The sequence below is a fragment of the Macaca mulatta genome, chromosome 13, assembly GCF_049350105.2.
Source record: "Macaca mulatta isolate MMU2019108-1 chromosome 13, T2T-MMU8v2.0, whole genome shotgun sequence".
In the NCBI taxonomy this organism is placed as follows: Eukaryota; Metazoa; Chordata; class Mammalia; order Primates; family Cercopithecidae; genus Macaca; species Macaca mulatta.
The window spans coordinates 87,160,936-87,178,812 of NC_133418.1; the positions used below are offsets into that span (position 1 = coordinate 87,160,936).

The window sequence follows — 17,877 nt, forward strand, 5'->3', positions numbered from 1 at the left end:
TAGTACATAAGAGAGGGGCACAGTGGCTCATGCCTGTAATCCCAGCACTTTGAAAGGCCAAGGCAAATGGATCACCTGAGGTCAGGAGTTTGAGACCAGCCTGGCCAACATGGGGAAACCCCACCTCTACTAAAAATACAAAATTAGCCGGGTGTGGTGGCGGACGCTTGCAATTCCAGCTACTTGGGAGGCTGAGGTAGGAGAATCGCTTGAACCTGGGAGGCGGAGGTTGCAGTGAGTCGAGATCACGCCACTGCACTCCAGCCTGGGCAATAGAGTGAGACATCGCACCACTGCACTCCAGCCTGGGCGAAAGAGTGAGACTCCATCTCAAAAAAAAAAAAAAAAAAAAAAAAAAAAAAGAGACAGAGAGATGAGAAGAGAGGCATTCCAAGCAAAAGCTCTGGCCAGCAGGGCCACACTGCTCTGTCGAGCAGGTGTCCGGGCAGGAATGGAAATTCTGGTAAGAGTGGGTGGAAGTAGACCAGGCTCTAAGGCCATAGAAATATACGTGTGTGACAGATAGAGCCACTCGGCCCCGACCCTCTGCAGCGTTGTACACAATAGCTTCCACATTATCCTAAACACAGACCACAACTCATCCGCCAAGCATTTTTTTGCTGCTACAATCCTCAGTCTCCTCAAAAATCAAAATACACTCTCTGATTTTGGCACAAACACTTGCTCTCACTTGTGGGCCTTTTCCATGGACTTTTATGTCTCTGTTTATTTTGTGTGTTTCATGAGTGGCTCATGCCTTTAAAGGAAATGCACTAACCTTGGCCTGTCATTATGGTCCTGTGCTCACCCCGCTCCTGGGATGGGTGAGCCTGGGCTTTTAATTTGCTGTGATGGGAGATAATTGTTGCTTCAGTTTCTACCTCTGAAAATAAACCGGGGTGGTGCTTCCCGGCTGGAAATCCACAGAAGCAAGCTTACCCTTGGGGCCTGTGCCAGAGGAGGCTTAAGCCAGGGCTGGAGTGACTGATCTTAACATCCCTCACTCTTTTCCTTTTCTGGATTTCAAAACATACAATTAGTGTTTTCTTTAAGAGCACAAGATGGCAAAGTTACAAAAGTTCAGCGAGATTTTTTGACATTGTATGCAAGAATTCTAGAGGTGGGACTCTGGGCAACCGGTAGCATATTTGATGGTGGAAACTCTAATTCTAGGTCATTGTGTGAGGCAAGGTGGAGTGGAGCCCCCAGCCAACCTGCACTGAACATTTAATGAGACTGAGAAGTAAGCTTATCATTAGCTACTAAGATTTGGGAGTTGTTTGTTGCCACAGCATAAACTAGCCTACCCTGACTATAAAAAACATGAAGTGCTTAGCATAGTCTCTAGAGCATCGCAGCCTCATAATAAGTGATAGCTCTTATTTTGATAGAGCTGTCTTGAAGTAATCACACAGAGTCTAGCACAGTTCTGAGCAAATGCTTGCATACTCTTTTACAATGACAGAGGATGAGTTCAAAGTCAGTAGAGGCTATCAGAACCCAGGAAAATACTGTGCCCAAGAAAAATGAAACCCTTACCAGAAACGGGAGAGGACTGCTATTTGCTCAACATGTAGAGTCAAGTCATCATATGCTATAGTTTTCACTAACTAGAAACTCATTCCCATTTCTACTCTCAATGAAGCTATTTCTGAGCGCTGAGTCTGATGCATTCTCAGTTCAGAATAACAGGTAGCAGAAGCTAGATACCTGATCCCCAAATTTATCATTGATTACTTAGTGGAGAAACCAAGATGTCATAAGGGTATTTTTTTTTTTTAATTTCACTCAGTAAGTTATAAAACTCTAAGAACCTCAGTTATATTAGAGTAAAGGCAGCCACAGTTTAAAAAGCTGACCATTGTTTCCAGGGCAGTATTTAGTGCCAAAAGGAGTTTATCACATTGATTACAAATAAGAAGAGGCAGTGCAGGTAGAAGTTAAGAGTGTGGTCTTGGGTGCCCACCCACAAGATGTAGGCTTACATTCTAATTCCTTAACTACAAGGTGGTATGTGTTTAAGTACTTAGAACTATTCTTTATGCATAGGGATCACTCAGTAAATAATAAGCCTCATCATACACACTAAATTGGTTGATGATTTTTAACATTCATATTATTGTTTTAGTCATTTATTTTTTCAAAAAATATTTGCTTCAAACTTTCTCAGTGCCACTAACTCATTTAATCATCTCAGTGACGCTATAAGATCAGGGAAATTGCTCTCACTTTATAAGTAATTAAACCAAGGCACAGAGACAGTAATTTTAAGACCACGTAGCCAGTTATGTGGCTGGGTTTAAACCCAGATCTTAAATAGGAAAATCCTACAAAGTCTTAGTTCATTGGGAAGTGGATTTTGTGAGTCAATTCAAAAATGTTCACAGCTTCTAAAAAGGGGGAAGAGATTGTTCTAATACCGCCCAGCCCACTCTGAGGTCCAGTTTGTACGTGATAGGGATATTTAATATAGAAAGGTATGCTGACAAGGGTGTGAGTCATCTGCTGAAGATAAATACCATCTGTGCATGGAACATGTGGTTAAATAAGGGAAATGCATGTCAATAAAGAGTGGCCACTTCCCCTGAAAGCTGTGCAGACCCAACACGGTAGCCAAGGGCCACTATTCATTGCTCTCTCACCAAGAGGTTTCTTGAAAAAGGATGCAGAGTTGGACCTTGAAATCAGTCATTCAACACATGTCCATATCTTTTCCAGTAAGTTAAACCCTCTCTCAGTCATCTTACCTTCATATAGCTTCACTGCATGAAAAAATCATGGATAAAAAGAGACTTGCATGTTTAGACTCTAGTCATTAACACACGCAAAGAGCTACTGTGATCGCCGGTGTTTCCTGGACCAAAAAGGGGCAAAGAGGGCTGAAGTGTTTTATGAGTTAGCCCATTCCTTGATCACTTCAGCTTTTAAGCTTTGCCAGCTGCTGCCAAACTGAAGAATTAGATGCATTGTATTTCATTATGTTTCATTCATTAATTCAACCAATATTGCTTGAGTACCCTCTAATGAACCTAATGAGTGTGGCCAGGCTCTGTGGGCAAGGCAAAGATGAATTCCCTGCCCTGGGGGAGCTTGTAGTCTGGTGGGAGACAGAAGTACCCCAAAGGAAGGCTCTAGAAAAGCAGGGTCAAACACAAAGTACTAGCTGCTGTCCAGGAGTGGAGTGGAGTCGAGTCTGGACTGGAAGATGATGACAGTATTTGAGTCAGGTTTTACCAAAATACCTGTATTACTGGTAAGCTCAGTGTGCATCTCTGGCCAAGCCCTGAGAGGGTGGGAACTGGAGTCCTATGACAGAACCTGCTTCCCTGCCGCTGGGTCTCTAGCAGATGCTGCCTCTGCGTTCAGCACAGAAATGGGAAGTCTGCCCCTCTCCGCCAGATCTCACAAGATTCCTCATCAGTGGGGCCCGTTCAGCCTCTGACTCACCCATTCCAGGGCTCAGTCTGAGGTGCCTATGAGAAGAAAAGATCCAAGGCTGGGTGGGCGCCTTTCCTCTCTCTCTAGACTCAACCCCACCTGCCTAAGCACAGACTTTTTCTTCATCTAAAATGAAAAGCCTCCATGTACATCCATTCCTCGAAACAATGCCTGGGGCTAGGGAAATGATCTACTTTAGAGTGGCTGTAATTCATCATTCCAAACTGAGACACTGTAGAGAGTGGCACATGCAAGCTGGAAGGGACTCTAGAACCATAGTCCTAAGGACCATCCCCGGAAAACTGAGATCTGTGGCCATTCTTGTTCCCAATTACATCCAGTCTCTGCTGGCCCTGCCACAGGCTCTGGGGACTCAGTGCTTTATGGGTGCTGCATTTATATTTGCTGGCCAAAAGATGCAAAATAAAACCACAGCCAAATTTCAATTGCCTGCCTAGAAATATAAGACCAGTACCTAGGAATTTGAATGAAGGAGCTGGTTTAGGGGTTTGAACTTCCACCAAATTGACTCAACCACCACGTAACTGGAGGCCCCAGTTTTTGGGAGCTAGCTGTCTATAGTCTGGTTGGTGACATTTTTCAGGCAGAATAAGGAAATTCTCTCAGTCTAGAATGCATTTGTCCTAATTTGTACTGATTTGCTGCTGCCCATTCAAAGGATCTTATTTAAGACCAGAGTAATTTGTTTTCTGTGCTGCCTTGAACAAAACTCCTCCCTGCACCTGACTGTACAATATTTGTAGACATTTGTCTTCAGGCTAGTGTAGTAATCTTCCTTGTATGCAACTGGGTTTTCTCTGAAAAGACAGTTGTTTAAAGTTCAGCCCAACGTTTATTGACTTTTTTTGTGCTTATATCTACAGAGAAATCATAGTCACTGGTTTGAATGGACTAATCAAGACCTATGAACTGCTGTCTGCACTAATATCCACTTTCCCAGAGATCAAAGCCACGTGGCCGGAGAGAGAGACTTTCAGCTGCTTTTCTTGCATCCTTTTCTGATCAGAGTGATTTATCACTTGAATGCCATCATCAGGTCACAGGCTTTTTACTTCAGATATTTGGTATCAGACTGTTGAGTATCGGATGATTTAGCATTTGAGTTTATGCTTAATCTGTCTTATAAACAACCGTGTGATTTAAAAGAAAAAAAATATAAAACCTGTTACATGAGAAAAGCCTTGTCTACAGGACTGTAAGAAATGGGAGGCGGCAATACTTAGGAAATCCAATAGGCCTCATTTAATCTCTTCTTCCTTTAACCCAGGGATAGACCTGCATGTTGTGATGAGGACGTTCCATCCCTGAGCCAGGGTGAAATGGTGCAGGGTGAGGGCATAGTTCCTCACTGTGCAGGGAAGAAGAACAGGGATCCTTCAGCCCCATTTTTCAGAGGGAGAGGCTCTGAGATTCCTGGCTCCTCTTGACCCTGAACTCACCGTTGTATTTTTGGGAAGAATACCCACAGTACTTCCACAGACAGAAAAACCTCGAGGGCAAGGCCCAAGTGTTATGGTTCCTACGATCTCTCTACTAACCTCAAAGAATAAACTACAACATTCTAAGCAAATGGATCTCTATGTGGCCCCTGCCAGGAAAATTGTCTGAGTCTGGTACCAACCCTTCAAATCCAGAAGAGCTGGGCCCTAAGGTGGTGCTGAGCATGTAGAAGAGGGGTTGCAAACCAGCTTTCCTAGTTGCTATGGCCACAGATCCTAGGGACCTCTTCAGTGTTAAGTTTCTCCCCAGACCCCACTGCTGCCCTTTGAGTTTGCTGGATATCTCTTCTTGCACCAAGGGCTGCCTTCCCTCACCTTTGCCCTGCCGTTTGATGTCCCAAGTCTTGACCAGGCCTGCGTGGCCTCACCTTGATAGCAACCTTCACCATAGTAAGTATTCAGTATCTGGATTAGCAGACCACCAGGCGGGCCCAGTGAGATTGGCTGGTACCCAGTAGCAACTCAATCCATACTCCATGGATGAATGAATGAATGAATGAATGAATGAATGATTGAAGGAAGTATGAAATTCCAGCCATGCTTCCCAGGGGAGGGTCTGCAGCCCCGACTCAGACATAGACGGTAACAGGAGCAGTTTGAACCAGCCATCACCACTCCAGCCTGGAGGCTCTGTGGGAAGAGACCAGGAGCAAGGGAGAAAGAGTAAGCCCTTGCTCTGGACAGATCCTCTAGTGCTGCTGCTGTGAGGCCAGAGCAAGGAGCCCTTGTAAGGATGAGAAAGGAAGAAGTGTCTCCTCTACAGCTCCGGCTAAGTCCGAGCAACCTCAGCATTTCTTCATTCACAACCTTTGCTCAGCCTCGGATGCGTTGAGGACATAAAGAACGAAGTGACGAGTGCTCCCCTGACTCTCAGGGGTTCCAAAAGGGTCATCTGTGGTCTGACGATCCTCCTGGCGAAATGGTTCCTCCAGCTGTTGCTTAGGTTCAGAAGAAAAGGGGCTTCCACACACCCATACCTCATCTGCTAGGATTAACAACATTAAAAGATAAGGCTAGTGGTGCTGCAGCCTCCTGACATCATCCTGGTCAGTCCACCTTAAAGATGGAACTTCACAGAAACAAAGGGGTGGAGAGGAGTTGTGTGAAACCAGACATCTTCTGAATTCTGCAGAAAATGCTAGGGCCAGATTCACTGTACAGATTCTGATAAACGCCAGAGGTGAGAGGGGGGTTTGGATGTGGTCACAGTCAGTCATAGGGCTGCAATACAGCCCATATGTCTCTGGCTTTTTTAAAGATTAATTCACAAAACAAAAAGTCCTCAAGTGTGCCTGGTAATGACAGGAGTTCACTAAATAGTTGTTGATAGACTGACCCAGCATGTCCCTAGCTGCCTGTATACTGTTTGCGTAGAGCCATTTTCCCGGAGGCCGAGGCAGATCTGAACCATGACTAGAATCCACGCAGGTGGTGATGTACACATGGCAGCCTTTCCATTCCACTCATCCATAGCCTGTGTTGGCCAGAAGAGAAGCTCTGAATAGTAACTTCTCTATATTTTTGCTGTTAAAAATAACAAACTTTGGGCACTAGATCAGGAGCTATTTCTTTCCTTGTAGACAAGTAGGTCCTGCATGGAGAAGCAAGTCTCTTCTGCCTAGAGGATCCATAATCAAATGCTTGCAGAGGAGATTATATTCTAGAAGCTCTGAAATAGTCAGAAATGCCCCCAGGCTCTCTGAGGGACGGATTCATTCCAACCCAAAAGGATGGCTCTATACAGGCTGGTGTGAGCACGGGGTAGCTAAAGGAGTCTTGGGCAGAAGCACCTGCACACCTGGCAAGGGCCACGGTGACAGGTGAGATGGGTCTGAAGTGAGGGCAAAAGGACGTGGCTTTATGGAACCTCAGGCTGACTTCAGAGACACCCACCTCCTGCCCCTGCCAGCTGCTCAGCCTGGCCCCCAGGGCACCTCCCCCAAAAGCTTACCAGTCATTCTCCAGCGATGGTATTTGTCACACACTGGCATTTCCTACACTCCTTCTACTGAGCACATCTCCGGGGACTGCTGGGGGCCCACTGACCAAGCTCCCGAGGATGTGAGTCAGCAGGCCGGCATGCTTAAGAAAGGGGTGTTTGGTCCTGGCTTGAGAGCTTCCCAGACCCCGCATTCCTGCTCCCCTGCTGTATCAAAGCCCCCAGATCACCATTTCTTAGAAAGATAAGAAGGGCATTCCATCCAGTCTTGGGCCTATTTGATGTTCCTGCCCCATTGGTGGCCCCAGAGGGAGAGCATCGCCATTATTCCTTTCAAACGGCACTGGATGAAAACAGAAGAATCACTGAGAAGCTGTTAAACATTTAGATTCCTGGGCCCCACTCAAGACATTCTCTGGGGTGAAGGGTCAGAAGTAGGAAGCAGCAATCTGCATTCAAATACATCCTCCAGGAGCTTTCAAGACCCTGCCAGGACCAGGAATCACTAAACATTAAAGAGTATAACAACTTCAAAAGTACATTAAAAATTTCCTTTTTTTTTGGCTAAGGCCTTTGGAAGAGGAATTTGACTCAGAGATAATTTTGTTTCCTGATTACTGCAAAAGTAGCTCTCTCTTTCCTTAAAACAGGGAGACCCTCTGGGATCTCTGTATATCTGAGGCCAGCAGGAATCTGAGATCATCTCCAACTCAGTGTAGGCTGCAACTCGCCTTCCTAGGAATTCCAGACTCCCACAGACGATGCAGCTCCCAGCACGTTCCTGACTGCCAGAGACAAGTGAGGCTGTGAGTTTCTGCCCAGGGCTTACCAGATGCTGAAAACTTCTAGAAGGGATTTTCCTGGGCTATCAAGCACTGACACCTAGAAAGAGGTAAAACTTGATGTATCTTGCAGGACCGATCCCCGGAAACCGCTAAACTTCCCATATTATACGAAGGGCAGAGATGTGTCTTTAAAAAGAAAAATCAGAGTGAAGCCAGAACACATGCTGCCAACAAGACTGAATTAGGTAATGAGAAGACAATGTTTGTTGCCAGGACTGAGGCAGGAAATAAATCGTTTTTCTTTAACGAATCTCTCTGTTTACATTGTGTTCTCTTTCCTCACAGGACTGGCTCAGAAAAGACCTGTTTTTGTTTTTGTTGTTGTTATTTTGTTTTGACTCCTTGGCCAGTAGGATTTGGTCCCATTGAGCCTCAGCCCAGGAGGGACCCACAGCTGAAGCCACTGTTGTGAGTCACAGCATATTCGAGGGGATGAGGGGTGAAGCAGCTTCCCCGCTGGGGTGGCACCTGCCTGCTGCTGACGGGGCCCAGGTGGGGATGGCCTAGATGCTTGGAGGTCGGAGGGGGTCATGACTGACTTTCTCACATTTGTATCCTTAGCTCTTAGCGCAGCACTTAACCAACACCTAACACAATGACAGGATGATAAACGATTGATGGCTTCGAAGGTGGGCAAGACAAATTCTCTCTCTCAATCTCTCCACACACTTATACATATATACACACTGGGGAGAAGGAAGGAGGTGGAGGAAGAGAAGGAGAATGATAGATGCATAAGGTATTTCATAGGTCAGAATCATAGATGACTGCCTGGGGGGGTAGGGGGAGGACTCATCCCTGTCACCATAGCTCAGAGGTTCCAGACCCATCAACAGCCCATTGCATCTGTGTCTGGAATGTTGCATGAAGAGGTAGGAACAGGCCATGATTAGAAGGCCCCAGAGCAGAAAGCCCATCTGTACCCACTTTGACCCTCACACATGGTCTCTGGCCCACAGAATACCTCCTGCAGAATCATGTGAAGTGCTGCCCTTGTCCTGGTTGTTTCTCTTTCTCTGTATCTCAGAAACACACTGGTTTCATCTCTGGTTTCGCCACATCATGACATTACGTGCACGAGAGGGCTCTACCTCTTCACAGCATCATCAGCCAAGGGTGAGGAGAGAAGCCCCACTGTCCACAAGAAAATGAGGGTGGTGCCACTGCATTTAACTCCTTCCTTGCCCATCTGCTCTTTCCCTGGGAAACGAGTGTCATGACAATATCAACCCTTATTCCACGAATAGTCACGGTTCTGTGGCATCAAGGACAGATGCCTTTGATGACAAAAGTGGCTGGTTGTGTGTGCAATAGAGAGATTGTACTTCATATACATTTTTCTGCCTTAAAATAACCAGAAGAAAATCGCTGTTCTTTTGGCTCAAGCAAAAATAAAACTGTTTTTTTGAGAGCCTTATTTAAAGGGTTCATTATCTTGCAGTCTGCTAACTATATACTCTGTGCCACACTCAATAAAAGCTTCATATAACTGTCTTTGAAATTAACAGCCACCTCTTGTGCTTTTCAAGTTATTAAAGATGTTGGCATGGTGGAGAGATTGTAAACTTTCTATACTGGTGATTAGTCAGCGGGACCACATCCCACCAAATCCCCCAGAGCGTTCCTAACAAAAAGTTCCTTGTGACCGAAGCGCCAATTTTTCTTTCTTGTCTGTTCATTCTAATTCCACTCAATTACTCCTGAGCAAGCTGTTTTATTCCTGTCAACTCATGTTATTTACTGGAGCCTGTCAAGAGGACCGAAGTGGAGGCTGATATTATGTAGGATGTTTTGAGACTCATTAAAACACTTTAAAACAATCACCTATTGTGATATTCACAGCCCTATGTGGGGTGGCCTTGCCTGGACCATTTGGAGCCTGGATCACTTTGTTTATTTGCTATTAAAAGCCTCAAGTTAGAATGGCTTTTCTTGCTGCAAAATTTTTGGACGTCGGGATGCAAGGCCTGGTCAGGGTTCCTGGAGATTTCTGGGCAAGGATCTGAAAATAAATGGATTAAGTGTGTGTGCAGTGGGGAGGCCGGGGGGAGGACTCCTGGACCAGCTCTATATCTCTGATGAACTGATGAGAAATGGGGGCCAGCCCCAACTCGCCTGAGAGCTCTTCCTCCTAGAACTGGGCAGATTTCCTTAGGAAAGTCGGTAAGAGCAGTTTTCCTTTGAAGATGAAGTTCCCTGCTGTGTCATTTTTAGTCCATCATTATTCATACAATAATGAACAATCTGTCTGAACAAGGCACCAGGCTAGATTTCCTGAGAGTGTAAAGCAGGTAACTCTATAGTCCTTAGATCGTTAGCTGAAGAGTCCATTTAATTGATGCTATATAGAGTGTCAGGTGCCAGGTGGGCCACATGCAGCCTGAACTCTAGGCAGGGAGGGGCCAAGGCAGTCTCATTCTGTCCACACCCTTCCCAGCCTCCTCTTGCTCCCCATTCTTGTCTCCCATGTGCCGGCTGCCCATCCTCCCACCTGCTACCAGCATCTACCCCTGGCTGAGCGTTGCTAGGAACTCAGCCTTGACAGCCCCTGGGGTCAGAGGTTGATTCCTGTTCTAAGCTCGCTCAGAATGCAACAAAGAACCTGTGTTCAAGCTGGGGTGGAAGTTGAGGATTCTTGATTTCCAAGTCCCAAGATCTAGAATCTCTTATTTCTTAAAAAAAAATCCTTGAAAAAAAGGCCTCCTTTCTTCACTGATTCTAAGATACTCTACGATGGCACCGTCTCAAAGCAATATTGAGAAAAAGGCCAAGTCACCTGGGCCACTGCATGCATCATTTCACACACTTCTAGAACATGGTTTTTCCACCAGTGTCTCATGTGTTTACACGTGTCATCGCTACCCCAATCTGGGGGTGTAGGATCAGGCAGAAGCAGCACAGGCAGAGGGGAATGAACCGGGAGGTCCAGAGCCTGTATCATCATACAGGTGTGAGCTAGGCCAGTGCTTCCCACCTGTGTCCCTCCAGCAGTGGGATGCTAATCTCTAAGTGCAGATGGTTCTGAATCATATAAGCCTGGGAAGGACTGCCCACTATATCCCCAGCTCCTATGCTGGTTCTCACTACCATGAGTTTAGAAAGTGCTAGACTAGTTGATTTCCAAGATCCTTCCTGATGCTTGAAATTCTAGGAGGCAATGAGTAGAGAATGTGAACACACAAAAAAATTTATAAGGCATTTGCCTAAGGCATGGGTTTTCTACCTTGGCTGTGTATAATAATCACCTGGGGAGATATATAAAAAATAAAAGCCCACAGGCCTATGTCCTTAGTCTGAGGACTAGGATTCATCAAGTCTGGGGTGAGCCCCGGTCTCTGCATTTCTAGCAACCCTCCAGTCAGTTTTGATGAACAGCAGGCATGAGAGCTGAGAAGCTGGGGCCAGGGGTAAAATCAGACACCTTCCCAGGCACTGAGATGAAGGAAGAGCTGACGCAGGATTCTAACATGCCCACTTCTGTTCATGGAGTTTGGCCCACGGGTGATTGTGCCTAGCACATCTTTCGAGATACTTCTCCAGAAGTCAACCATTAAAGATGCAGTGAAGCAGAATTTGTTTTGTTTTGTTTTAAACCTCAGACTGACACTCAAACCACATCCCAAGGGCAAACATCTTACAGCTTAATTGATAGATAGCCGCCAGCCTTAGCCATTGCTCGGAATCAGATGGAACGCAGTGCTGACTGCCCACCCTAGGAGCACTGGGGACCTGAGAGGACACGGGCCCCTGTAAGTGGTGGCCTCCTCAGTGTCCTCTGGCTGCAAGCAGAGCTGACCCAGCCTTCTGTTCAAAGGTCTCAGCTTCAGGACGGAGAGGCTGGCCTGGGTGGCGGGGTAGGACAGAGACAGCAGGAGTTCAGTAAGTGGATCAGAACAGCTGCCCAGGCCAGCGAGGTTCGTTCTCATAAACCAGGCTGAGTTCCTGGGTGAGGAGGACACTGTGGCCCCTGCATCATGGGTCCTCACATGCACACACACAGGACAGCAGTTCAGCAGCCTGACTGCTGGGCAAGTGCTGCCTGTTCCCTGGGAGTGTCTGCTCCTGCTCAGGAGGATGAGCCAAAAGAGATGAAGCTTACAGATGACTGGAGTTTAGGGTGAAGTGCAAGCCCAGAAAATAGGTCTCATTCCTGCTACTCCCTCTCATATATTCTGCAATTCAGACAAACTGCATGAGTCATTGCTGTTTAAACAAATCCTCTGCTTCTCCTCTTTTGTGCATTTGCTCCTGTTTTTCCCTCCCTACCCCTGTCTGCTGGACTCCTACACATACTCCCAGGCCTACGTCAAATGTCTCTTCTGCTCAGCTCCCCACTGGGTGCAGTGATATCACTCCCCTTGGGAACTGCCAGAGTATATTGCATGTATCTATCATCTGGCGTTTCTCTTACACAGCCGTGTTTCTTATCCCCTCCTATTACAAGCACTCAGAAGGCAGAGACTGGGTCTTTGTCTCCCTTTGGCCCCAGCCTGTTTCAATATTGTGCTTTTTATGTATTATAGCAGGCACCCATGAGTGTCTATGGAATGGAAGTTAATTGTGGGCTGACAGTAAATTGCAAAGCATCATGGCCCTTGCTAGCTGTCATGGGAAGGCAATCCTGGGCACTGTCTGCATCACTGCTGTCACCAAGTATGTAGCATGATGTATGAGTCCATTCTCATGCTACTAATAAAGACATACCTGAGACTAGGTAATTCATAAAGGAAAGAGGTTTAACAGACTTATAGTTCCACATGGCTGGGGAGGCCTCACAATCATGAGGGAAGGTGAAGGTGGAGCAAAGGCACATCTTACATGGCAGCAGGCAAGAGAGCATGTGGAGGGAACTGCCCTTTATAAAACCATCAGATCTCATGAGACTTATTCACTTTCACGAGAGTAGCATGGGAAAAGCCCGCCCCCATGATTCAATTACTTGCTACCTGGTCAATTCAAGATGAAATCTGGGTGGGGACACAGCCAAACTGTATCACATGGCATCAGCAGATGGCTAGACCTCCTGAGCAGAGCCAGGGACTTACCTGGAAGGTCCAGACCCCTCTGAGTTCCAGCCTCCCTGTGGAGTTGAAAGGCACTCCAGTGTGTGTTAAACTTGGTATCCTACTCAAGAAGTAGTGAAAAAAAGGACATTTACACCACTGGGAATGAAACTTGGGTATACACATGGTTCATACTTTACAGCAGATGGGTCAATTATCTGATTAATATGACTGATCATTTATCATAATGGAACATACTATTTCACGTGCTTTTTTTTTTTTTGAGACGAAGTCTTGTTCTTGTCACCCAGGCTGGAGTGCAATGGCATGATCTTGGCTCACTACAACCTCTGCCTCCCGGGTTCAAGTGATTCTCCTGCCTTAGCCTTCTGAGTAGCTGGGATTACAGGCTCTTGCTACCATGCCCTACTTGTTTTCGTATTTTTAGTAGAGATGGGGTTTTTTCATGTTGGCCAGGCTGGTTTCAAACTCCTGACCTCAGGTGATCCACCCACCTTGGCCTCCCAAAGTGCTGGGATTACAGATGTGAGCCACCATGCCCAGTCTTACATACCTTTCTTATGTAGAGTTTTTATGTTTATAGCTCTTACCTCCTTAAGAACAATTAAGTTTCCTGAGAACAAAATTGGTAACTACAGCGGTAGAAAGGATACGGGTTTTGGAGTCAGACAGAGCTAGATTTGAAGCTTGGTTTTATCATTTCATGGCCAGGTATTGCCATGACTAATTTTATGTGTCCACTTGCCTGGGTCACATGGTACCTAAACATTTTGTCAAGCATTATACTGGATGTTTATGTGAGGATATTTTTGGATGATATTTGACATTTGAATCAGTAGACTGAGTAAAGCAGATTGCCCACCATATGTAGGTGGACCCCATCCAACCAGACAAAGGTCCAAATAGAGCAAAAAGGCTGACCCTTCTCTAAATAAGATAGAAACTATTCTGCCTGATGACCTTTGAACTAAAGGGAAAAATTGGTTGTTTGCCGCCTTTGGACCTGAAGTGGAATATTGGCTCTTCCTGTACCTCAAGCCTGTTAGCCTTCACACTGTAACTACACCATTGTCTTTCCTGGGTCTCCAGCTTGTCAACTCACCCTACAAATCTTGGGCTTTGCCAGCCTCCATAATTGTGTGAGCCAATTCCTTATAATCTCTCTCTCTCTCTCTCTCTCTCTCAGTAGTTCCTTTTCTCTGGAGAACACTGACTAATACAGGCACTTCTGTATTAAGAACTTTCTGAACAGCATTACATTGCTAGGGCCCTGCAACGGAAGGCGCCTTCTCAGTTTTATCACCTGGAACCTGCTCATCCACATGATGCAGAGGAGGTACATGTGACGTTTGTCCACCTGCTGATGCCTCTGTCACGGTGTCCCATTTTCCATGGGTACTTCTGTCCACATCCTCTCCTAGGGTGTTTGCCTCAGAAGTGCTTGAGGGGATTAGCATCCAGCAACGAGTAGGCTCTGCAATTAAGGCTCAAATTAAGAAAAACAAATGAGCTTACACTGGCCTCGGGTATTTCCAGTAGCTGGAAAATCCCACTGCTGGAAACCTAGTGAAGTCGTCTCAATATAGTATTTTATAGATCCTGCAGCAGGAGATGAATTAACCCAAGAGGACCAGAGTGGCAGGTCAGAAAGAAAGTCTGTCAATGACCAGATCTTTTTAAAACAAAATGGCGGTTTCTGTTTTGGTGTGTGTGTGTGGTTGTCTTTATTTTGGATGTTAAGGTGCGTTTCTTTTTCCCACCACCGAGAGTTTCAAGAAAAGAGAGCTCCATCTTCAATTCACTAACCAGGCAAATAACAGTGAGCATGGCTCCTCTTCCAAGATCCCACTCCAAAAAGCTGACATCAAGTTTTTGACACAGACTGCCTGTGGGCACACTGTAAAGCAGTGGACCTTGTTTTGACGGGGGCCTGTGGAAGCGGACTTGTAGTCCTCAATCCCTTAAACAGATAGTGTTATGAATATGGCTTTGACGATTGTTAGCAAAAGTGGATTTATCACACAGCCACGAAACCAGCAGCTGTGTCTTTGCCACAGAGTTTGACCCCGTCCTGCATGTAGACATGCATCGTGTGTAATTACTCAGCATTTGCCACACAGCACAATAAACTCGGGGTCTGCCCACTGGGGACGTTTATGTGTTACAGTGGACTGGATTAGGCCCGAAAAAGAATAGTTGTGGTGTATGCTCCATCCCAACTGCTCATTCCCTCTCCTTGACCTACCCTTTGTGGGAAGCCAGGAATGCTAAATATTTCTTGTAGCTCTGCCCAGGCCTCTACTTTATTTACACTCCCCCCAACTCCCCAGCCCTAGCCCTGTCTCCTCCTGTGGCAAGCTCAGGCCTTCTTCCCTGAGCTGTTGAGCGACTACATCTTTTGTCTGAGATGATACATCAAAGATATTTCAAATAAAGAAGGACAAAAACATAAAATGCTGTCTGCTGGACAGCCAGCCATGCTCTGGCAAGGATAATTTGCAATCTCACTTAATGGACTTCCTGATATTGACAAACTCTACCAAAGTTTCTAGACCAGAGATAAAACTACTTTTTTCAAAAAGTCAAATAAGATAGAGGCAGTTGAAGAAACAGGAGGTGGAAGATTGATGGGGAACATTTTTAAAGAACCCATGGGCCACTCTGTATGTTTGTTTCCTGAAGGGCAAAATTAAGCCCTTAGAGAAGGTCTTTCATTTTTTGGTTTCTTTTCTAATTCTAGAATCTCCTCTAACCACAGTGGGCAAGACAAGTGGGAATGTGACTTCCCCTAGAGTCATTGCTACACATTTGTGAGGACATTTTCTTCAACAAGTTTGTTTTGCCCCAAAATACATTTCCAGGCAGTATAACCCTGGAGGTGGAGACTCAGGGAAGCTACACATGCTTCAAGTGTGCAGTAATTGCAAATTGCTAAATAGAAAAATACAGGTATGGCCATGTGTCCGAGTCTTTCTGGGGCATGCTCCACTCATGCCTGTTGAGCTGGCATGATTATTAATAGTATTCTCTTTCAAAAATGTCCAGTCTGGATAATAAATTCTATGAACATCCTGACTTTCACCCAATGTACCATTTCTGAGTTCCATTTCAAATATGGTGTACAAATAACAGGTTCTGCAGCCGGTCTGGCGGTCAGCCTGGCCCTGCTGAGGGGAGGGATGTCTTCTGAACACACAGTCAGGTGGCACTGTAGTCTCAGAGGCTCCAGTGCTGCTAACCGCTTGGCGTAGGTCCTGAGCTTTGCACCCCCCCCTGCTGACTGCATGTCACAAGCGAGATTTTTGTTTTAAAGAAGCCCTAGACTTGAAAAATCAGACACTTGACTTTTGAATAGAAGGCAAAGCAGACATCTGGGTCTCTTCTTCCCCACCTCAAGTCCTCATTGTCATGGAGACTCCTCAACATCTGTGAGTGGATATGACCCCCCCAGCTGAGGCAGGCTTCTCGCAGCCCCATTCTCCCTCCATGATGGGTGGAACATCCTTAAGTAGAAAGAAAAACACCCAACACACTTTTACCAGCAAGTATCAAAAATGTATCAGAGAGTTTTCTCTGATGTTCATGCTTATCCAGTCAAGCTATTTGCAATTCCATGTGAGTCTGGGGTTGGAGGTAGGAGGTAGATTTTGGAGACTGGGGAAGAGGAGCAGAGAAGGGGTTGATTTATGGTGTATCCTCAAGGCACTCACTAAATATTTGACTAATGAGTATGTGAATAATTGCATCTGTGGAGGAGATTTTTGTCCACTCAATAAATTTTAGCACATGAGAGAGTTTTGCTTATCTTTAACAAAAATTCATAGTAACATATGCACTCATTTCCAGACATTTTCTCCTAAAAATACTACATTTGGGTGTGTTTCATTTTACTCCTTAGGCAAAGCTGATATATAATTCTGACAGTGCACCTACAAAATTAACATGACAAATGCCCTGTTTGATTTGTGTTATTTTTTATTTTAACTGGGATTAATTTTAAATGAGCTGAGAAGTGACCTGTGATGTTGCAAAATGCCTCTTTAACTTCCAAGTTAACCATGATATTGATGGACACAAGATAGATGCAGGGTCTATAATTAAAACTTGTCTGCTAAGTCCCACTCTGTTGAATTTGGGGTGATGCTGCATGGAAGAGATGGTTTTGGTTAAACTCTAGGTCTAAAAGAAAAAGAAAATAACTTAATTGTCAAACCTATCCACATCTATTTGCATATACCATATGATATCTAAATAAGGTAAGACACAGGATCATTTGAGGAAATAAAAAGCCTGTTGGGAATGGGAGAAAATTTTTGCAATCTACTCATCTGACAAAGGGCTAATATCCAGAACCTACAAAGAACTCAAACAAATTTACAAGAAAAAAACAAATAACCCCATCAAAAAGTGGGCAAAAGATATGAACAGACACTTCTCAAAAGAAGACATTCATACAGCCAACAGACACATGAAAAAATGCTCATCATCACTCGCCATCAGAGAAATGCAAATCAAAACCACAATGAGATACTATCTCACACCAGTTAGAATGGCGATCATTAAAATGTCAGAAAACAACAGGTGCTGGAGAGGATGTGGAAAAATAGGAACACTTTTACACTGTTGGTGGGACTGTAAACCAGTTCAACTATTGTGGAAGACAGTGTGGCGATTCCTCACGGATCCAGAACTAGAAATACCATTTGACCCAGCAATCCCATTACTAGGTATATACCCAAAGGATTGTAAATCATGCTGCTATGAAACACATGCACACGTATGTTTATTGCAGCACTATTCACAATAGGAAAGACTTGGAACCAACCCAAATGTCCATCAATGACAGACTGGATTAAGAAAATGTGGCACATATACACCATGGAATACTATGCAGCCATAAAAAAGGATGAGTTTGTGTCCTTTGTAGGGACATGGATGCAGCTGGAAACCATGATTCTCAGCAAACTATCGCAAGAACAGAAAACCAAACACCGCATGTTCTCACTCATAGGTGGGAATTGAACAATGAGATCACTTGGACACAGCAAGGGGAACATCACACACCGGGGCCTGCTTTGGGGTGGGGGTAGGAGGGAGGGATAGCATTAGGA

General features: G+C 45.3%; 1 long non-coding RNA gene across 1 annotated transcript; it reads left to right on the forward strand.

Annotated features, from left to right (window-relative positions):
- Nucleotides 1-2,595: 2,595 nt before the first annotated feature.
- Nucleotides 2,596-9,559, forward strand: LOC144333795 (uncharacterized). The gene is made up of 2 exons (XR_013402852.1): nucleotides 2,596-2,717; nucleotides 4,323-9,559. It is a non-coding gene; the product is annotated as an uncharacterized LOC144333795 (long non-coding RNA).
- Nucleotides 9,560-17,877: the final 8,318 nt, after the last annotated feature.